Raw genomic sequence first — 20128 nt, 5'->3', positions numbered from 1 at the left:
TGGGCTGGGATTGAGGGTAGCGCAGGCGGGGGCCACGGTAGGCCATGACGCTCTGGAGAGTCCGGCCGCGCCACCACAGCCGACGGCCGGCCTCGTTGAAGTTCGAAGGAGGCGGGCCGTCCTCCTCATACCTGGCAACCGCCCTCTCACGCTGATTGATGAAGAAGCTGTCCCAAGTCGGGCTGTAGTCGGGATGCCACTGGGGATTCCTCCGCTGCTCAGGCGTGAGCTCGAAGTAGTAGTGGTTCGTGATGGCCATCTCGCGTGGCACACCTAGAGGGATAGGAGGGACCGGTACGCCTCCGATGCTCAGCAACCAGCCGGTCGGGACGCGGTAGCCTGGCGGGCAGGGGTAGTTCGAGGCGCAAAGCGCCTCCTCCTCCCGGGGTGTTAGACATACGATGGAAGCCATGGGAGAGAGTGATGAGGTTTGCAGATATGAGTCTAGATGTGATATGTACATGGAGGCCAAGCCTACATATATATAGTGAAAAAATGGCGGGAAGACGGAGGCGGGAACGCGGGAAGAAAATAGGCGGGAACACAGTGGCGCGCGAAACTTTCATCCCGGGTGGAGGCTCAAACCGGGACAAAAGATAGGGGGCCTTAACTGGGGGAGGCTTATCTAGGAGGGCCTTATCTGGGGGGCTGACGTGCGGGTAACCTTTTGTCACGGCTGGTGGGTGCAACCGGGACTAAAGCTGTCGGCAGGATAAGGATGTGTCGGTAACCTTTAGTCAAGGTTGGTGGGTGCAACCGGGACTAAAGCTGTCGGCAGAATAAGGACGCGTGGGTGGACGCACTGCTCGATGAGATAAAGCCAAAGTAGAAGCGGTGCCGTGCCTATAAAAGGAGCATCGATACGCCTTGCCAAGCAGATCAACCAGCCAAGCAGAGTTTCGTTCCCATGGATGAAGGAAAGGGTTGGGAAATCTCCCGTGGCGTAGCTTCTCGAAGATGTCGTTGGTGCACACGCCCTACGACATCTTCGAAAGCTGCTCCTCGGAAAAATTTCCCTGCAAGCCCGTGAAAGACTCCATCTCCTCTAACAGTGTTGGGGAAAGGGGGGTTCTCATTATTACATAAATGTACAGATTGTCTTGGGAAATATATATGAAGAATACATTATTACATCGCCATCTATTGCTGTGATCTTCTACGCCGTAGCCATGGAGAATCTTCATCATTTAGCAAGATGCTTGGGTCAATTTTCACCGTGAAGGGCGGAATTTCTTTAAACTTATTATACCTCTGACATGTCTGTCTTGTCATCCACTCCCACAATGTTTCTTTTCCCCGAAAGAACTATGTGGCGCTTTGGCTCCTCGGTTGATGTATTCTTTTGTTGATTTCTTTTTCTCGATTTGCTAGACATGTCCTTCACGTAGAAAACTTGAGCCACCTCGTTGGCTAGGACGAATGGCTCGTCCATGTACGCAAGATTTTTGAGATCCACTGTTGTCATTCCGTACTTATCGTCTACCTGTACACCGTTGAGCTTCACCCATTTGCACCGGAACAAAGGGACCTTAAAAGTGGGTCCATAGTCAATTTCCCATATCTCCTCTATGTACCCATAATATGTGGTGGTCTTCCCATTCTCGTCTTTTGCATCGAAGCGGACACCACTGTTTTGGTTGGTGCTCTTTTTATCTTGGTCGATCGTGTAAAATGTATTCCCATTTATCTCGTACCCTTGGAATGTACATATGTTTGAAGATGGTAACTTGGCCAACAAGTACAGCTGCTCTACAACAGTGGTATTCATGAGATGTCTTTGCAACCAACTGCAGAAGGTATTCATGTGTTGATGTGTAATCAAGGACTCGGGCTGCCCCGGGTTTATTTCTCGTAAAACATTCTTGTGTTTCTCGATGTACGGAGCCACCAAGCTAGAATTGTATAGAACTGTGTAGTGTGCTAGATTGAAAGAAATCTTGTCCCTGCACACCTTTTCCTTCCTAGTGTGCCTTTTCCAGTCAGCCTCCCCTCATACCGAGATTCAGGAACACCAATCGGCTTAAGGTCAGGAAGAAAGTCAACACAAAACTCAATGACCTCCTCAGTTCCGTAGCCCTTTGAGATACTTCCTTCCGGCCTAGCGCGGTTATGAACATAATTCTTTAAGACTCCCATGAACCTGTAACACCCCATTTTTCAAAAACCTGCATATTTCTCCAAAGTTAAAAGTTTGAGCCAACAAAAAATTTTATTTAACACTTATGATTGAGTGTAGGTTAGAATTCTTTCTTGGGTTAGCTTAATTACTTTCTTGGTTTGTTGTGTGTGACACCTCACCTTAGGTAAATTAATTTTACACCTTCTTTAAAATTCTAGGGTTTGCTCTTCTTAATTGTTTGGCACCACCTATTTTGCACCTTGCCCTCAGAGATCCTAACCCTAGGGTGGTAAGCACCACTTTTGGATGGGAGAAACACCCTACTCCCTTCTCTACCCCACCACCATCTCACCTAGGGGTTTTCACTTTAAACACCATCATCACCTTTTTATTTCCCATTTTATGTTTTCACATTTGTGCACTTGATCCCTTGTCACTCTTGGGCACATGCACTTGGCATGGCTTCTCTCTTTTTCACCCCTGCCCCTTTCTCTCTTTCTCTCTTTTCCCTCTTGAGTTTTGGCCGAGAGACAAGAGGGGAAACCTCCCCCTCTCTTTTTTCTTTCTCTCTTCCCTCTATTTCTTTTCTGTTTTGGGCCGTGGACACCACCACAACTCCCTCTCTTTACCCTGGCCCAACCCTACCTCGCACCGCCCCCTCTCTTTTGGCCCAAACACCACCAGCACCCCCTCCCGCGCCAAAACCCTAACCCCTTAAGCGCACGCGCGCGCCACGCTGGCAGGAGACATGATGGCGACGCCTCGCTCGACGCGCCATCAGCCTCGACTGCCCGCCCACCGCCTCGACTCCCTCCCGACGCTGACGCCACCAGGGCAACGTCACCGTGGGGCCAGCCAGTGACGCCAGCCCTCGCGCGCCCGTTGGCCGTCGCCACCGCCCACGCCACTACCGCGCCCCCGCCTGCCTATAAAACCCACCCAAACGCCACCCCTCTCCCTTCAGCTCCCCCTCACACTACGCCGTTAGGCTGCCCCGCTACTCCCTCGGCTGCTCGAGCGGCAGCCGAGCCCCTGCTGCGACGCGCCCAGGCGCTCACCACGGTCACCGCGAGGGTGACGCGCAGGAGGTCGCCACCACGGCGCCAACGCCACTCCCTGTCCCTGATCTCCTTCACCCATGTCGCCACCTGCATCGCCTGACCCTGCCCCTCCCTTCTTCTCCCCAGGAACACCACAGGACGCCGCCGCCCACGACGCTCCGACGCCGTCCGTGACGCAGACGACGCCGAGCGAGGAGGAGCAGCAGCCCCTGGACACCGCCAGCACCCGCACGCCACGCACGCTCACGCCACCGACCCGCCTGCATCGATGCGCGCCATCGCCAGTCGCCGGTAAGCCCCTGGCCACCCCCTTTCTCCCTCCGCGCCGGCGAGCGCCTCCGACGTCGCGCACGCGCCAGATCTGGGCCGTCGGATCCAGATCGGGCGGGCGCATGGCGCATGCACGGCCACGTCGGCGTGCATGGCCACGTCGGCCTGCCTGGCCCGCCACGGGCCCTCGGCCATTTTTCTTTTTCTTTTTCCACCGGCCACCGGAGAGCCCCACTGGGCCGGCCCATTCGGCACAGCACTGCACGGCCCAGGGCGTTCCCGCCCTTTTCTTTTATTTGAAAATTTGTTAAACTGAAATTAAAATTGAAAATCTACCAGTGTACTGTTTTGCTAATTAAATTAGTTTGGTAACTCGGATTGAATTGATTCCAGTTGCATTAGCACCGGCATGAAATTATCTTTCAGATGCCACTGGCCTTGTATTTTTAGGATTTTTGTGCGATTTTTAATAAATGAAACATGATCTCTGTTTCTGGTTAGTATTTTGGACTTTAAAAATTGAAAAATTAATATTTTTGAATGATTCCAATTGGGTTAGTCTTGTTTTGTTACTATGCATCCAGGAAAAATATCATTAGTCTCTGTTAGTAGTTTTTCATCTCTGGTTATTAGTGCATGTGTGTTTCATAAAATGATAAGGCTATTGTTTGATGTTTATATTTAAACCTTGTTGCTTCTTGTTTATAAAAGTGGCCAAATCATGTTTTGCTACTGTCAAACAACTCCCCTGCATATTCATTTGTTTTCATTATTTGCTCTTGTTTCTTGAGCTATGTGTTGATTGTATGCAACGTTTAATTTTGCGACGCTAGATACAAACGAAGGTGAAGTGGAAGGGGAGGACTTTGGTGAAGAACTTGAGGAAGACCAGGGACAAGCCAACCAAGGCAAGCCATCTTTGAACTCTGAATGATGTGGGTTGGATGTCATTTGTTGATGTCCCTAAGCATCCTATCTCTTTATGTGATGATCTCTCTATATTGGTCTTTGTATGGTTGTAATAGGAGTAGTTCCTTGTGGTGGTTACTCATCTTGGTTCACACGTTAGAGGGATGCATGGTGTCACTGCCGTGCTACTCCCTTGGGTCCTCGGGAGTGCTCAACCTGAGCATGTACCTTTCTATATTAGAGTTTTACACCACACCCCCACTTTGTTGAGTCTAGAGGTATCAAAGTCATGAAGCTTGGTGTAATTCTCACTTTGAGAGAAGTATGCCGTGTACCCCCCTTGATGGTTAAAAGGGTGATACACCTACCCCACCCAAGTGGAATAATAACACCACCAAATCTGAAAGTTGAGTCACCCTATAGTATCATCTTACATGCTTACCTTAAGCAAGTGAGATCCATTTCTTTTGCCACCCCCTTATGCTCTCATGGCAGGATGATCCTCATCTCGGCCATGTTGCCAAAGTAGTTCCTTCTCAAGAAACTTTAGGTTGGGAACCCCTCAAGGTTTACCTTGTTGTAAATGTTTACGAAAACCTTGGGTAAGTTAACCCAAGTGTATGGTTTATAAAAGTAAAGGATCTTGATAAAGATGGTTGGGAAAGGTGTGTATGGCTGTTTGTGGAACACCAAGGTGTTGTGGGAGAAAGGAAGGGTTTCTAAAAAAGGGGCACTGCGTATATGTGTACACCAGCCCAACTTTTATTCGCGCAACCACATTATCCAATATGGGCACGGGCTTAGTCCGTAGTTGGTTGAAGTTGGCATAAGCACCCTTCACAACTTTCTAGAGAGGGTCACGATGACCTCCGACGCCGGGTTGCGCTCTGAAGGAGGCAATACACTGTAGTTGTCTATAGCCGGACGATTACTGAGGGTCTTCTGTCGTGGCGTCGGAGGTACGCTCAAAAGGAGGTATGCTGCCGGGGTGCCGGGAAGGGGTAAGCCCGCAGGGAAGGACTTGTGCCAATGGAGACGGGCGAAAGACTATGACTGATTATCCGAGCCTCGCATACTTTTGTATGACGAATCGGGGATGATCCCGGCGGATTTATCAGTTCTTGTGGGGAAAGTGCGCAAACTCTGCAGAGTTAAATCTACTCGAATAGCCGCGTCCGCGGTCATGGACGGGTTGCAATGGTCTACCTTTACTGGGGCTTGCGTTTTGTTTTGACAAAGGCTTTGCAAAGAAAGTGTTGTGTCTTACGTACCGGAAGGGTACGGAAGATAGGCGTGTGTTGACCATATGGAGATGGTCGTGGGAAAAATTGAGACCAAGCGGGGAACTCTTTCCTAAATGTTTCCATAGATGGAACTCTTCTTTAACAAAGATATAGAGATGTCATAGGAATTCCCTCGCATCTTCATCACTTGAGATGAGTGAATGCAACTCTTCTTTAACAAAGATATAGAGATGTCATAGGAATTCCCTCGCATCTTCATCACTTGAGATGAGTGAATGCAACTCTTCTTTAACAAAGATATAGAGATGTCATAGGAATTCCCTCGCATCTTCATCACTTGAGATGAGTGAATGCAACTCTTCTTTAACAAAGATATAGAGATGTCATAGGAATTCCCTTGCATCTTCATCACTTGAGATGAATAAATGCAACTCTTCTTTAACAAAGATATAGAGATGTCATAGGACTACCCTAGTATCCCCACCACCTGAGATGGCGGTATGCTATCTCTTCTTCAATAAAGTTATAGTTAAGCCATAGCTATCTTTTGAAGTATCTTCTTCAATAAAGATATAGAGGTGTCATAGTATCACTTTAGTGTCCCCATCAATTGCGATGTCGGGATGCTATACCCACAAGAGAAACTGATTCTCTTTCACATGCTATATCCACAAGAGAAACTGATTCTCTTTCAGATTCTATACCCACAAGAGAAACTTGTTATACTCTCGTGTCTCCTTTAGTTAGATTGTTGCACCCCTCTTATGATGGTTTGCAAGTACAATTCCAAATGTACTTACGGCTTTGTCTCTGGCTATTAACTTGGCCAGACTATGAGGAGGACTATGAAGATGATGGAGGATATCTTGACGACTATGCGACCTAGGACGCTCTCCAAGTCAGACGCCTGTAGGTCTAAGGCATGACTTGGGCCCGACGACGTTGATGTGTATCCGCTGCATGTGTTTGGTGAACTTGCCCATCGAGGCATTTATGTAAGCCCGGTCATGTGACCCGCTTTGTAAGACTTAATTATTCGGTACTGTATTGGATGATGTAATTCTGGATATTCAGTTCGGTTATGTGCTCACGATGCAATGATCATGGGATCGTGAGTTGAATAAATAACAGGGTATTTCGGACAGCTAGTCCGGGGTCCCCACAGAGCTGGTATCAGAGCCATCCTGACCATAGGAAGCCCTAGTTAGCATGGACGCTAAGATAGTGCAAAAACTATTTTCTATAATAAAAACGAGATGACTATATGCTGAAATAATGCCTAGTCTCTCCCCTACTTTCTCTTAGATATTAACTTTACTTGCATTAATTATTAATGTTTTTACTTTATGCACTTAAAATTTGGCACACTTTGATCATCATACTAATTAAGAACTTAAAATTTTTGTAGATGGATCCACCGATGTTCACTGAGACCATCCAGCTTGGCTTCAAGAAGCCTCCCTACCTGTTCGAAACCTCCCTTGTCGAGGTGTCCCGGGCCGTTGGACGCCTGGCGCCCGAAGTGAAGGGAGGACAGATGGAGAGCACCAAGGACGGTGAGATTTCCTGGATGGTGGTTTGCACACTCCGTGGCTCTCATGTGAGGCAGCTTGAGGAGATTGAGGTCCAGGTCTTTGACCGCACATGGGAGGAAGGACTTGTGAGGGTGCTCCAAGCGGCCCTCTCTCGTCTTGTCTTTCACCACCGTGTCGAGTTGGAGGCCATGGGACTTCCTCACGCCCTCTTGGGACGCCGCAATGAGGAGGGGGTTCCTACTATGACCCCCTACTTTTGCCCCCTTGGACGCCAAGTGAGCCAGATGGAGAACTTGTTGTTCAAGACACAGCTCAGCCTTGACTCCAACAGGATGGAGAATGAGGTGTTGAAGCATGAGATGGAGGGGCTCAAGATGGACTTGAAGTTGGCTAAGCTCAAGCATCGCCGCCAACAGAAGAAGGCCCTCCGTGTCCGCGAGTCCAACTACATGCTCAAGGTCAAGGTTATGCACCTCAAGGCCGCCCTCCGCGAAGCCGAGGAGAAGCTCGAGGAGACTCAGGATGACGGCGAGGATATCCGCAAGGAGAGCACTGCCCTTGTGAGCGACGATGAGGACTACATGGAGGAAGAAGGACTTGATGGGCTCGATGATGAAGATGACGAGGACCGCGCCTTCATCAACGACGCGATCGAAGAGCCCGCACCACTTCACACCGTGGAGGCTACTCCGGATGATGAGGAGGATCCCGAGGAGCCCCCGTTTGATGGCCCTTCCGCACCACTTGATGATTTCTAGATGTGCACCTTCGAGGCTTGGTCGATGTTAGGATGTCCCTTGTGATGCGATGAACTTGTTGGTCCGTATGTGACCATGTTGGATGTGAACTTGATGCTTTTGGTGGTACCAATGTTTGTGGTTGCATGTTAGTATTTGTGTTGGTTTTTATTTTCCCTTGTATTGGAGTTTGTTTTTATGCATGCGCATTCCTTCCCCTTATTCAATGAACACTTGAACCCCGAACTTTTCCATCATCTTATTTCCATGTATGTCGTTTTCACCTCCTCAGATGGTTGAAACCCGCCATGGAGGTTCCACCTCCGGAAACCCACCACCACCACCTCCGGACCCCAGCATGGCTCAGATCCTACGCCTCTTGATGGAGGATCGCCAGCGTGCCCGCCAGGAGAGTGAAGCCAACATTGCCGCGCTTCGGCAAATCGCTCAAGCCGCAGCGGGAAACCGCAACAATGAAGAAGGAGAAGGACACGGCGAGGAAGCACCAAGGTCACGCCTTAGGGACTTTCAGAATACCAACCCGCCCGTGTTCTCCAAGTGTGTCGCTCCCCTCGACGCGGATGATTGGCTCCGCACCATTGAAAACAACCTTGAAGTCGCCGCGGTAGGAGATCACGAGAAAGTCCTTCTCGCCACTCACTTTCTCTCGGGACCCGCCCGAGCATGGTGGGAGAATGTCAAGGCCATGCAAGCTCCTGATCATGTTATCAACTGGGCGGAGTTCACCGCCAAGTTCCGTAAGGCTCACATTCCCACCGATCTGATCAAGATGAAGCATGATGAATTCTTCAACCTGAAGCAGAACAACTCCAACGTGGTGGATTATCTTGAGAAGTTCAACACTCTGGCCAGGTATGCCCCGCAAGATGTTGACACTGACGAGAAGAAGCGCGACCGTTTCATGAATGGTCTGCATGAAGAAATTCAGAGTATCCTAGTGGCTGTACCCTACCCCGACTTGGAAGCGCTTGTGGATGCCGCTATTCTGGTGGAGTCTAAGCGCAAGGCTGCCTATGAAACTAGGAAGCGCAAGATGCTACAGTAGCAAGGTGGGCCCAGCAACCCCAAGTACCGCAGTCCGCCCCCATCAAGACCCGCCAACCCACCCCATAGGAACCCTTCGTCAGCACCAGTTTACCGCTCCAATAACTATGCCCCCAATCGTCCAGCTCCGCAGCCCCATTCCGGAGGATTCAACACCAACCCCCGCCCCAATCTGCCAGCTCGCCCTCAAGGCGATGGATGTTTCACTTGTGGGAAGCCTGGACACTTCTCTCGTGAGTGTCCCACCAAGATGAGGACACCTCAACGCGCCAACGCCCCAAGGCCCCCTCAAGCTCAAGCTAGGACTGCGTCAGGAAAGAAGCCCTTGGTCAAGAAGCAGGCCAATGCCACCCATGGACATCTGAACCATGCCAGCGCTGAAGAGGCCGAGGAAGCTCCGGATATCGTGATGGGTACGTTTCTAGTCAACTCCACTCCTGCCCGAGTCCTTTTTGATTCCGGCGCATCTCATTCCTTTGTTACCGAACCGTTCGTTAAGAAAAGTGGGATGAAACCAACCGCCATGAGACGCCTCATGTTAGTTCAAATTCCGGGATCCACCGCTAAGGCCCGGATGTCTTGTCTAAACATTCCCATAGTCATACAAGGAGTATCTTTCAAATCTGACCTAATTGTCTTAGGAGCACAAGGTTTAGAGGTAATCCTTGGAATGAACTGGATGACCAAGTATAAGGGACACATAGACTGCGTCCAGAAATCCATTACCCTCACCAATGATCAAGGCCTACCCGTAAAATACACCGCCACTATACACTCCTCCAAAGCCTTCTTCAAGAAGAGTATCTCTGGGCCCGGCCTTGAACAAGTTCCTGTTGTCTGCGAATACCCCGACGTCTTCCCTGAAGAATTTCCCGGTATGCCCCCTGACCGAGACATTGAGTTCATCATAGAACTACTCCCAGGAACTGCCCCCATAGCCCAGAGACCTTATCGTATGAATCCCCAAGAATTGATTGAGTTAAAGCGACAGTTGGATGAATTATTGGCCAAAGGACTTATCAGGCCAAGTGCATCACCATGGGGATCGCCTGTGATCTTCGTGGACAAGAGAGACGGAACCATTCGCTTGTGTGTGGACTATCGGAGACTTAATGAAGTAACCATTAAAAATAAGTACCCTCTGCCTAAGATCGATGATTTATTCGATCAAATGAACGGAGCAAAGGTTTTCTCCAAAATTGACCTTCGCACCGGGTATCACCAACTTAAGGTGCGAGAATCTGACATTCCCAAGACTGCTTTCACTACCCGTTACGGACTGTATGAGTACACCGTAATGTCATTTGGACTCACCAATGCCCCTGCCTACTTCATGAACCTCATGAACAAGGTCTTCATGGAATACCTAGACAAATTTGTGGTAGTGTTCATCGATGACATCTTGGTCTACTCAAAAACTGAGGAAGAACATGAGGAGCACCTGCGACTAGTCTTGGGCACCCTTCGGCAACATCAACTTTTTGCAAAGTTTAGTAAATGTCAGTTTTGGCTCAAGGAAGTAGGATTTCTTGGTCACGTCTTGTCTGCTGGAGGAATCTCTGTTGATCCCTCCCTGATCAAGTCTATTGTGGACCGACAACCACCTAAGAATGTCACGGAAGTGAGGTCTTTCCTCGGATTGGCGGGATACTACCGCAAGTTCGTTGAAGGATTCTCAAGCATTGCCAAACCTATGACTCTTCTGCTTAAAAAGGGTAAGAAGTTTGAATGGACGGAAAAGTGTGAAGAAAGTTTCCAAGAATTAAAAAGGCGACTTGTATCCGCCCCCATCCTGACCATGCCCGATGTGACCAAGGATTTTGTGATCTATTGTGATGCTTCCAAAGTTGGTCTTGGAAGTGTCTTAATGCAAGAAGGAAAGGTAATCTCTTATCTCTCTCGACAGCTGAAACCCCACGAAGCCAATTACCCCACCCATGACCTGGAATTAGCAGCCGTGGTTCATGCTCTCAAGACTTGGCGCCACTATCTCATCGGAAATAGGTGTGATATTTACACCGATCATAAAAGTCTTAAGTATATCTTCACCCAGAGAGAGTTGAATATGCGACAGAGGAGATGGATAGAACTCATTAAGGATTATGACCTTAGTATCCATTACCACCCCGAAAAGGCTAATGTTGTTGCCGACGCCCTTAGCCGAGAACCATGTTCCCTAAACTCTCGTTTAAAAATCGAGCAACCCATGCTGTATCAAGAATTTGAGGAATTCGGATTAGAATTAGTTAGCCATGGATTCCTTGCTGCCATGGAAGCCAAACCCACCCTTCAAGATCAGATCAAGGAAGCCCAAGTTGGGCATGAGAGTATTGAAGGGATCAAGCGTCGCATGAGCAGGAAAAAGCTAGAAGGATTTTCGATAGATCCCAACGGTATACTTTAGTACAATGGGCGCCTCTGCATACCAAATATTCCCGATTTGAAGAATCTTATAATGGAGGAGGCCCATAATACTCCCTACTCTATTCATCCTGGAGGATCCAAGATGTACCAAGATCTAAAAGACACTTTTTTGTGGCATGGGATGAAGCGGGATATTGCCTTCTTTATTGCTCGATGTGACGTCTGCCAGAAGGTTAAAGCTGAGCACCAACGCCCGGCTGGATTATTGCAACCCTTGAAGATACCCGTGTGGAAATGGGAAGAAGTGGGAATGGATTTTATCACCGGACTTCCCAGATCTAACCGTGGACATGATTCCATTTGGGTGATAGTAGATCGCCTCACCCAAGTCGCTCATTTCCTACCTGTCAAGACCACCGATCGCGGAAGAGCGTTAGCCGATCTGTACGTCTCAAGGATCGTCAGTCTTCATGGAGTTCCCAAGGTCATCGTATCCGATCGAGGAACCCAGTTTACCTCACATTTCTGGAAACAGCTTCACGAAGCCATGGGCACCAAACTATTTTTCAGCACAGCCTACCATCCTCAGACCGGAGGACAGACCGAAAGGGTGAACCAGATTCTGGAAGACATGCTTCAAGCCTGCGTTCTCGCTTACGGAACTAAGTGGGAAGATTGCCTGCCATTCGCCGAGTTCTCTTATAACAACAGTTTTCAGGCCAGTCTTCGGATGGCCCCTTTCGAAGCCCTCTATGGGAGAAGATGCAGAACCCCTCTCAACTGGACCGAGACCGGAGAAAGTCAAGTATTCGGACCTGACATACTTCGGGAAGCAGAGGAGAAGGTTCAGTTCATCCGTGACCGGCTGAAAGCTGCACAGTCCCGCCAGAAGAGCTACGCTGACTCCAAGCGTCGAGAATTAACTTTCCGCGCCGGAGATTTTGCTTATCTCCGGGTAACTCCTCTCAAGGGAATGAAGCGTTTCCATGTTAAAGGCAAGCTTGCGCCAAGATACATTGGACCTTTCAAGGTGCTAGGACGAAGAGGAGAAGTATCTTACCAGCTGGAGTTACCTCCCGAATTGTCTGAGTTCCATGACGTTTTTCATGTCTCCCAACTTCGAAGATGCCTCCAAGCACCAAGCAAGCCTGAAGTTTTTAAGGATATTGATTACCGTGCCATTGACCTCAACCACGACTTAACCTACCGAGAGAACCCTATCCGTATTCTGGATGAAACCGTTAGGGTCACCCGCCGAAGGAAGATTAAATTTTTCAAGGTCCAGTGGAGTAACCACTCTGAAGATGAAGCCACATGGGAGCGGGAGGATTATCTGAGACAAGAATTCCCACACCTGTTCAAGCTCTTAGCCGTGGAATCTCGGGACGAGATTCTTTTAAGGGGGGAAGGTCTGTAACACCCCATTTTTCAAAAACCTGCATATTTCTCCAAAGTTAAAAGTTTGAGCCAACAAAAATTTTTATTTAACACTTATGATTGAGTGTAGGTTAGAATTCTTTCTTGGGTTAGCTTAATTACTTTCTTGGTTTGTTGTGTGTGACACCTCACCTTAGGTAAATTAATTTTACACCTTCTTTAAAATTCTAGGGTTTGCTCTTCTTAATTGTTTGGCACCACCTATTTTGCACCTTGCCCTCAGAGATCCTAACCCTAGGGTGGTAAGCACCACTTTTGGATGGGAGAAACACCCTACTCCCTTCTCTACCCCACCACCATCTCACCTAGGGGTTTTCACTTTAAACACCATCATCACCTTTTTATTTCCCATTTTATGTTTTCACATTTGTGCACTTGATCCCTTGTCACTCTTGGGCACATGCACTTGGCATGGCTTCTCTCTTTTTCACCCCTGCCCCTTTCTCTCTTTCTCTCTTTTCCCTCTTGAGTTTTGGCCGAGAGACAAGAGGGGAAACCTCCCCCTCTCTTTTTTCTTTCTCTCTTCCCTCTCTTTCTTTTCTGTTTTGGGCCGTGGACACCACCACAACTCCCTCTCTCTACCCTGGCCCAACCCTACCTCGCACCGCCCCCTCTCTTTTGGCCCAAACACCACCAGCACCCCCTCCCGCGCCAAAACCCTAACCCCTTAAGCGCACGCGCGCGCCACGCTGGCAGGAGACATGATGGCGACGCCTCGCTCGACGCGCCATCAGCCTCGACTGCCCGCCCACCGCCTCGACTCCCTCCCGACGCTGACGCCACCAGGGCGACGTCACCGTGGGGCCAGCCAGTGACGCCAGCCCTCGCGTGCCCGTTGGCCGTCGCCACCGCCCACGCCACTACCGCGCCCCCGCCTGCCTATAAAACCCACCCAAACGCCACCCCTCTCCCTTCAGCTCCCCCTCACACTACGCCGTTAGGCTGCCCCGCTACTCCCTCGGCTGCTCGAGTGGCAGCCGAGCCCCTGCTGCGACGCGCCCAGGCGCTCACCACGGTCACCGCGAGGGTGACGCGCAGGAGGTCGCCACCACGGCGCCAACGCCACTCCCTGTCCCTGATCTCCTTCACCCACGTCGCCACCTGCATCGCCTGACCCTGCCCCTCCCTTCTTCTCCCCAGGAACACCACAGGACGCCGCCACCCACGACGCTCCGACACCGTCCGTGACGCAGACGACGCCGAGCGAGGAGGAGCAGCAGCCCCTGGACACCGCCAGCACCCGCACGCCACGCACGCTCACGCCACCGACCCGCCTGCATCGATCCGCGCCATCGCCAGTCGCCGGTAAGCCCCTGGCCGCCCCCTTTCTCCCTCCGCGCCGGCGAGCGCCTCCGACGTCGCGCACGCGCCAGATCTGGGCCGTCGGATCCAGATCGGGCGGGCGCATGGCGCATGCACGGCCACGTCGGCGTGCATGGCCACGTCGGCCTGCCTGGCCCGCCACGGGCCCCCGGCCATTTTTCTTTTTCTTTTTCCACCGGCCACCGGAGAGCCCCACTGGGCCGGCCCATTCGGCACAGCACTGCACGGCCCAGGGCGTTCCCGCCCTTTTCTTTTATTTGAAAATTTGTTAAACTGAAATTAAAATTGAAAATCTACCAGTGTACTGTTTTGCTAATTAAATTAGTTTGGTAACTCGGATTGAATTGATTCCAGTTGCATTAGCACCGGCATGAAATTATCTTTCAGATTCCACTGGCCTTGTATTTTTAGGATTTTTGTGCGATTTTTAATAAATGAAACATGATCTCTGTTTCTGGTTAGTATTTTGGACTTTAAAAATTGAAAAATTAATATTTTTGAATGATTCCAATTGGGTTAGTCTTGTTTTGTTACTATGCATCCAGGAAAAATATCATTAGTCTCTGTTAGTAGTTTTTCATCTCTGGTTATTAGTGCATGTGTGTTTCATAAAATGATAAGGCTATTGTTTGATGTTTATATTTAAACCTTGTTGCTTCTTGTTTATAAAAGTGGCCAAATCATGTTTTGCTACTGTCAAACAACTCCCCTGCATATTCATTTGTTTTCATTATTTGCTCTTGTTTCTTGAGCTATGTGTTGATTGTATGCAACGTTTAATTTTGCGACGCTAGATACAAACGAAGGTGAAATGGAAGGGGAGGACTTTGGTGAAGAACTTGAGGAAGACCAGGGACAAGCCAACCAAGGCAAGCCATCTTTGAACTCTGAATGATGTGGGTTGGATGTCATTTGTTGATGTCCCTAAGCATCCTATCTCTTTATGTGATGATCTCTCTATATTGGTCTTTGTATGGTTGTAATAGGAGTAGTTCCTTGTGGTGGTTACTCATCTTGGTTCACACGTTAGAGGGATGCATGGTGTCACTGCCGTGCTACTCCCTTGGGTCCTCGGGAGTGCTCAACCTGAGCATGTACCTTTCTATATTAGAGTTTTACACCACACCCCCACTTTGTTGAGTCTAGAGGTATCAAAGTCATGAAGCTTGGTGTAATTCTCACTTTGAGAGAAGTATGCCGTGTACCCCCCTTGATGGTTAAAAGGGTGATACACCTACCCCACCCAATTGGAATAATAACACCACCAAATCTGAAAGTTGAGTCACCCTATAGTATCATATTACATGCTTACCTTAAGCAAGTGAGATCCATTTCTTTTGCCACCCCCTTATGCTCTCATGGCAGGATGATCCTCATCTCGGCCATGTTGCCAAAGTAGTTCCTTCTCAAGAAACTTTAGGTTGGGAACCCCTCAAGGTTTACCTTGTTGTAAATGTTTACGAAAACCTTGGGTAAGTTAACCCAAGTGTATGGTTTATAAAAGTAAAGGATCTTGATAAAGATGGTTGGGAAAGGTGTGTATGGCTGTTTGTGGAACACCAAGGTGTTGTGGGAGAAAGGAAGGGTTTCTAAAAAAGGGGCACTGCGTATATGTGTACACCAGCCCAACTTTTATTCGCGCAACCACATTATCCAATATGGGCACGGGCTTAGTCCGTAGTTGGTTGAAGTTGGCATAAGCACCCTTCACAACTTTCTAGAGAGGGTCACGATGACCTCCGACGCCGGGTTGCGCTCTGAAGGAGGCAATACACTGTAGTTGTCTATAGCCGGACGATTACTGAGGGTCTTCTGTCGTGGCGCCGGAGATACGCTCAAAAGGAGGTATGCTGCCGGGGTGCCGGGAAGGGGTAAGCCCGCAGGGAAGGACTTGTGCCAATGGAGACGGGCGAAAGACTATGACTAATTATCCGAGCCTCGCATACTTTTGTATGACGAATCGGGGATGATCCCGGCGGATTTATCAGTTCTTGTGGGGAAAGTGCGCAAACTCTGCAGAGTTAAATCTATTCGAATAGCCGCGTCCGCGGTCATGGACGGGTTGCAATGGTCTACCTTTACCGGGGCTTGCGTTTTGTTTTGACAAAGGCTTTGCAAAGAAAGTGTTGTGTCTTACGTACCGGAAGGGTACGGAAGATAGGCGTGTGTTGACCATATGGAGATGGTCGTGGGAAAAATTGAGACCAAGCGGGGAACTCTTTCCTAAATGTTTCCATAGATGGAACTCTTCTTTAACAAAGATATAGAGATGTCATAGGATTTCCCTCGCATCTTCATCACTTGAGATGAGTGAATGCAACTCTTCTTTAACAAAGATATAGAGATGTCATAGGAATTCCCTCGCATCTTCATCACTTGAGATGAGTGAATGCAACTCTTCTTTAACAAAGATATAGAGATGTCATAGGAATTCCCTCGCATCTTCATCACTTGAGATGAGTGAATGCAACTCTTCTTTAACAAAGATATAGAGATGTCATAGGAATTCCCTCGCATCTTCATCACTTGAGATGAATAAATGCAACTCTTCTTTAACAAAGATATAGAGATGTCATAGGACTACCCTAGTATCCCCACCACCTGAGATGGCGGTATGCTATCTCTTCTTCAATAAAGTTATAGTTAAGCCATAGCTATCTTTTGAAGTATCTTCTTCAATAAAGATATAGAGGTGTCATAGTATCACTTTAGTGTCCCCATCAATTGCGATGTCGGGATGCTATACCCACAAGAGAAACTGATTCTCTTTCACATGCTATATCCACAAGAGAAACTGATTCTCTTTCACATGCTATACCCACAAGAGAAACTTGTTATACTCTCGTGTCTCCTTTAGTTAGATTGTTGCACCCCTCTTATGATGGTTTGCAAGTACAATTCCAAATGTACTTACGGCTTTGTCTCTGGCTATTAACTTGGCCAGACTATGAGGAGGACTATGAAGATGATGGAGGATATCTTGACGACTATGCGACCTAGGACGCTCTCCAAGTCAGACGCCTGTAGGTCTAAGGCATGACTTGGGCCCGACGACGTTGATGTGTATCCGCTGCATGTGTTTGGTGAACTTGCCCATCGAGGCATTTATGTAAGCCCGGTCATGTGACCCGCTTTGTAAGACTTAATTATTCGGTACTGTATTGGATGATGTAATTCTGGATATTCAGTTCGGTTATGTGCTCACGATGCAATGATCATGGGATCGTGAGTTGAATGCATAACAGGGTATTTCGGACAGCTAGTCCGGGGTCCCCACAGAACCTCTCGAAGGGGAACATATTGTGTAGAAATACAGGACCGAGAATTCTAATCTCTTCAACTAGGTGAACGAGGAGGTGCGTCATAATATTGAAGAAGGATGGTGGGAACAGCAACTCGAAGCTGACAAGACATTCGACCACATCAGCCTGTAACCCTGACAAAGTTTCTGGATCCATTACCTTCTGAGAAATTGTGTTGAGCAATGCACATATCTTCACAATGGCTAGTCGAACATTTTCTGGTAAAAGTCCCCTCAATGCAACCGGAAGCAATTGTGTCATAAGCACGTGGCAGTCATGGGACTTTAGGTTCTGGAATTTTTTCTCCTTCATATTTATTATTCCCTTTATATTCGAGGAGAAACCAGACGGAACCTTGATACTGAATAGGGCTTCAAAAAATATTTCCTTCTCTTGTTTGGTAAGAGCGTATCTTTTGATTGCCCTTCAAACTTCCCTGGATGATTGCCGTCTCGTCCTTTATGATGTTTCTGGTCCTCACGTGCTTCTGTTGTATCTTTTGACTTCCCATACATGCCCAGAAAACCTAGAATATTCACACAAAGATTCTTGGTCAGGTGCATCACGTCGATTGCAGAGCAGACTTCCAGGGCTTTCCAATATTCTAGCTCCCAAAATATAGATTTCTTCTTCCACATGGGCGCGTGTCCGTCAGCGTCTTTCGGAACAGGTCGACTGCCTGGACCCTTTCCAAAGATAACATTTAAATCCTTGACCATGTCAAATATATCAGCACCACTACGGGGGACAGGCTTCGGACGGTGGTCTGCCTCGCCATCGAAATGCTTGCCTTTTTCCTTAAGGGATGATTGCGCGGAAGGAAACGACGATTGAACGGGTACACAACTTTTATGCTTTTTCCCAAATATTTACTTTCAGTCTCATCTAAACAGTGTGTGCATGCATGGTATCCTTTGTTCGTCTGTCCTAAAATGTTACTAAGAGCAGACCAATCATTGATGGTTACGAATAGCAACGCTCGTAGGTCAAATTCTTGCTCGGTGTGCTCATCCCACACACGTACACCTGGTTTGGCCCACAACTCCAAAAGTTCATCGACTAATGGCCTTAGGTACACATCAATGTCGTTGCCGGGTTGCTTTGGGCCTTGGATAAGCACTGGCATTATAATGAACTTCCGCTTCATGCACAACCAAGGAGGAAGGTTGTAGATACATAGAGTCACGGGCCAGGTGCTGTGACTGCAGCTCTGCTCCCCAAAAGGATTCATGCCATCTGTACTTAGACCAAACCATAAGTTCCTTGCCTCACCTGCAAAATCCGGGAACTCTCTCCCGATATTTCTCCACTGCCGACCATCAGCGGGGTGCCTCAACATCGTGTCTTTCTTACGTTCTTCCATGTGCCATCGCAACAACTTGGCATGCTCTTTGTTTCTGAACAAACGTTTCAATCGTGGTATTATGGGAGCATACCACATCACCTTCGCAGGAACCCTCTTCCTGGGTGACTCGCCCTCAACATCACCAGGGTCATCTCTTCTGATCTTATACCGCAATGCACCGCATATCGGGCATTTATTCAAATTCTCGTACTTCTCACCGCGGTAGAGGATACAGTCATTAATGCATGCATGTATCTTCTGCACATCTAATCCTAGAGGGCAGACAAGCTTCTTTGCTTCATATGTACTAACGGGCAATTCGTTATTTCTTGGAAACAGCTTCTTTAATATTATCATCAATTTTTCAAATCCCGAGTCAGTCACACCGACCTCTGCCTTCCATTTCAGCAATTCCAATATGCTACCCAGCTTTCTCTGCCCATCTTCACAACCTGGGTAGAACAATTTGTGGTGGTCCTCTAACATCTTGTCGAACTGCAACCTCTTCTTATCCGTGCCACAGTCTCTTCTTGCATCAGAAATGGCCCGACGAAGATCATCATCAACAGGATCATCTGCTGCCTGTTCTTCACCTCCTTCTTCTTCGTTGTCTTCCATTGCGGTTTCATCGCATTCAGAGAACATAGATCAGTACTGGTCATCGTTATCTTCTTCTTCATCGTCGTCTTCCATCATAACCCCTTCTTCTCCGTGCTTGGTCCAAACATTATAGCTGGACATGAATTCAAACCGAAGCAGGTGGCTCTTAATGTCGCTTGAGCAAGAGTAATCCTTCTCGTTCTTACATTTCTGACATGGACAGCACATAAAACATTGCTTCGACTTGTTGGCCTCGGCCACAAGCAGGAAAGAATTCACGCCCTCTCTGAAAGCGGGAGCACATCGGTTACCGTACATCCATGGATGACTCATCTGCATCATAAGTACAATTATGTATCAGATGCAATCACCTTGCTAAAATTAGTATTGTACGAATTATGTATACGAGAAAATAGTTGCTAACCTTTTAGGATCAAAATGAGAAGAAATCTTATCAAATAAAATCAAGTGACATCCCTCACAAGCATTTCATCAAACACCTCTTGTGCACATGAAGAAAAAAAGAGGTAGCATAACCCCCACCTTTCACCACCAAGGAAAAAAATGTAGGGGGTGGGGGGGGGGGGGCTGGCTGTGTATATATAGGGCTGGCCCTTTTGTGGCGGGTTGTACCACGACCCGCGACAAAAAGGGTGCCAGCAGGCGGCGCCAAGCCTCAGGCCCCTTTTGTCGCGGGCCGTACCACGACCCGCGACAAAAGGACGCGACAAAAGGCCCCGAGCGACGCAAAGGGTTTCGGGGCGACGTGGCCATGCCATTTGTTGCGGCTCCAGACGGGCCCACGACAAAAGGCTTC

At 48.5% G+C, this 20128-nt stretch overlaps 1 pseudogene; it reads right to left on the bottom strand.

Moving 5' to 3' along the window:
• Positions 1 to 929: 929 nt before the first annotated feature.
• Positions 930 to 19629, bottom strand: LOC139835593 (uncharacterized; annotated as a pseudogene).
• Between the last annotated feature and the right edge of the window lie 499 nt (positions 19630 to 20128).

This window comes from Lolium perenne, chromosome 2 (genome assembly GCF_019359855.2).
Source record: "Lolium perenne isolate Kyuss_39 chromosome 2, Kyuss_2.0, whole genome shotgun sequence".
Taxonomy (NCBI): Eukaryota; Viridiplantae; Streptophyta; class Magnoliopsida; order Poales; family Poaceae; genus Lolium; species Lolium perenne.
This window is presented reverse-complemented; position numbering and strand designations above follow the sequence as displayed.